The sequence below is a fragment of the Leopardus geoffroyi genome, chromosome C2 (genome assembly GCF_018350155.1).
Source record: "Leopardus geoffroyi isolate Oge1 chromosome C2, O.geoffroyi_Oge1_pat1.0, whole genome shotgun sequence".
NCBI classification, from domain to species: domain Eukaryota; kingdom Metazoa; phylum Chordata; class Mammalia; order Carnivora; family Felidae; genus Leopardus; species Leopardus geoffroyi.
The window spans coordinates 28,245,814-28,249,114 of NC_059333.1; the positions used below are offsets into that span (position 1 = coordinate 28,245,814).

Consider the following 3,301-nt stretch of genomic DNA (forward strand, 5'->3'; position numbering starts at 1 on the left):
ATGTGATTTGGCCATTGGAATGTCATTTGTGGCTAGAGGGAAAACAATCTCCGTAGGGTAATGAGAGAGGATGACAGATTGGAGGCATTAAGATAGAATATTTTGAAAGTGAGGGAAACTTGAACACATCAATATACTCTGGAAGAAGGAGTCAAGGGAAAAAAGAAAAGAAATATAGAATGTCTCCAAAAAGATGACCGAGATGCTGGAGTCTGGGGAAGGATATCATGGAGAGAAGGTAAAGGGATTGCCTAGTTTTGAGACAGAAGGGAAGATGGGGAAGGATGGATTTTATGTGAGCTAACAGCCACTCTTTCGTTTGAAGAGTCAGGCAGAGTCGACTGCTAGGGGTTAGAAAGATGCAAATTGAATGAGTGCTATGAAGAGGGATGTATAAATTCTGAACAGCAACAAGGAGCCATGTAATCATATAATGGAGCCATAATCAGATACAAGAGAAAGAATTACCTAGTGCTATGGAGGGCCCGCTGGATTAGAATAAAGGTGTGATAGTACCCTCCTGCCCCGTTGTAGAATTTTAATGTTCACACCAAAGACAACTAACTAGTAAAGACAAAAAAAAAATGGTTATAAATAAAAAGAAGGTAGATTCATCTTTGGTTGTATATTGGCTGGGCTGGGTGCTGCCTCAAAAGGGACAAAATAGGAAAGGAATTGAGGGTGCTAGTAAAAGTGCATTTCAGTGATTAAACCACAATGCTTAGGTTGAGTTGAAAAGGAAATGATATCAAGAGGAAATTGTCGGGGCGCCTGGGTGGCACAGTCGGTTGAGCGTCCGACTTCAGCCAGGTCACGATCTTGCGGTCCGTGAGTTCGAGCCCCGCGTCGGGCTCTGGGCTGATGGCTCGGAGCCTGGAGCCTGTTTCCGATTCTGTGTCTCCCTCTCTCTCTGCCCCTCCCCCGTTCATGCTCTGTCTCTCTCTGTCCCAAAAATAAATAAACGTTGAAAAAAAAAAAAAAAAAAGGAAATTGTCAGAGTCACCCTGAGCCGGGCAAGCATGATGGTCCAAGCAAGGGCAGCGGGGCAGTGAGAGTGCAGACTGAGAAAATGCAGACCACGGGGCACGTCTCATCCCTCCTTTCTGATCCGCTGTCATAACAGGGATCTAATCAGACTTATGTCTGCCTCCTTCTTGAGGAGGCCAGAGATCCCATCTGACAGCCACCCTACAGAAGCTTCCCACTCCGGTGGCCCTGTGGGAGCTCCAGACCAGGGTCGTCTCCTGGGAGGGACATTGGCAAAGTAGCCAAGTTTATTGGTGCTGGGACTCACAGTTGGGGTGGCTGGTTCAGGGGCTGGCATGGAACGGTATTTGGCAGCTTGGTCATTGGTTATGCCCAGAACCCATCTCTCAAGCAGAAGCTCTATTCCTATGCCATTCTGGGCTTTTCCCTGTCTGAAGCCCTGCGAGTCTTCTGTTTGGTGGTCGACTTCCTCATCCTCTTTGCCATGTAAGACTCCATGGGGGTCGCCGACCCATTCCTGCTTCAGGCCCATGCCTGCTGTTGGAGTGTGCTAAGTTCTACCATTAAACACAACGTTTCTTTTAAAAAAAAAGAGAGAGAGAGAGAAAAAGAAAAGAAAAAAAAAAAGGAAAAAGGAAACTGTTAGATTTGGGAAGCAGAAGGACATTTGAGGGAAGAAGAATAGTATAAAGAAAGCTCCAGAGGCAGGATAAGCCTTCACAAAGTGTAAGTGCAGTGAAAAGAGGCCCCGTGAAGGCAGAGAGTACATGCTGGGGATTGGAGGCGGACAGCTGGTGGGCTTTGAAAGCTCAGTGGAGCTTATAAGCTAACTGCATGCACACGGGGGAGCACATCCAAGATCATCTTTGAAAAAGATGAGAATATGAGGCTTAATGGAAGGTGCAACATAGAAAAGCAGCAAAGATGATACCCATATTCTTGGCCTCTTGCCCTGGAAACCAGAAGGATAATAATATTCCTGACAAAATGGAATAGATAAGCAAGAAAAACAGGTCTAAGTAGACAGGGAGTAGATCTGGTCACATATTTAAGTAGAAATTTCCTCTAGACTACTGGAAATTCATATTTTAAAATATAAACTGAAATGGTATCAGGGTCAGGCCTAGAGTGTTCTGATTTTAGATCTCAGCAACCGCTGGTATCGTATCAGCCTGTTATCAGTAAAACAAACTCCCCCATACCATCTAGTTTTTCCCAATAACTTTCAATTCAAAATCTATGAGGTAGTCACCTGGAATAATTAAAAGCTAACATGTAGGGGCGCCTGGGTGGCTCAGTCGGTTGAGCATCCCGTACTTGATTTTGGCTCAGGTTCCCCAGGTTGGGCTCTGCACTGACACCACGGAGCCTTGTTGGGATTCTCTCTCTCCCCTCCTCTCTCTCTGCCCCTCCCTCGCACATGCATGCACACACACACACTCTCTCTCAAAATAAGTAAATAAACATTTTTTAAAAAGCTATCATGTAAACATAAGGAGCACTAAATCACAGATGGAGCTCAATGGCGTTATTCTTGCAAAAGAATTTGATCTCTAAATTGATAAACCCAGCATTACACTTTTGGAGCTGGAGAGCGCTTCACACCCCCCACCCCCGGGGAGGGGGGGTGGAGCAGAGGAAGCACTTCGCCATGCTAAGGAAATTCATCAAGCACTGGCTTAAATCAGAGTCCAGCTCTGCCTGGGGGAGTTAGGATGATGCTGTCTATGGACAAGCACATTAGTTCCAACCATTAGCATACATAAAACTCTAGGCAATGAAAATGACTTAAGAAAAATTATATATCCTAAGGGGCGGATGGAGTTAATCCTCCTTTAGAAACCTGAATTTTATTTTTCCTTTTAAAGCAGGATCATGCTCATCATATTGCAAAATAATTTATTCATCGTAAGTACATATGTATTAGTAATTTATAGCTTACAAATATTGTCTCTGGGAATCTTTTCTTATCCATAGCGCTGTGTAAATTGCCTTTATTAGGACAAGTGCATGAGATGTAGCTGCTAATTCTGAGGTTAATGCAAGAAACATGTAGGTTGGCCCCTCGGCCCTACTAAAAAATATTTCCTTCTTTCTATCTCAAATTTTATTCTCTTTCCCTACACGAGTATCATCATCTTGGCACAACCAAGTTTTATATTTCATATTAATAAAAGAAGAGAGATTTTTTTTCCCAGATGAGAATAAGACACTAGCTTAGTACCTTGCTCAAACTCGCTTTATTCCTTCCATTCAAAGTGTGTGTGTAATATCTTGTCCCAAAAGACATGCAGTGATTGTCCAAAATGGTAGG

At 43.7% G+C, this 3,301-nt stretch overlaps 1 pseudogene; it reads left to right on the plus strand.

The window, feature by feature from the left end:
• The first annotated feature begins 1,069 nt into the window (after positions 1–1,069).
• Positions 1,070–1,477, plus strand: LOC123576062 (annotated as a pseudogene).
• The last annotated feature ends 1,824 nt before the right edge of the window (positions 1,478–3,301 follow it).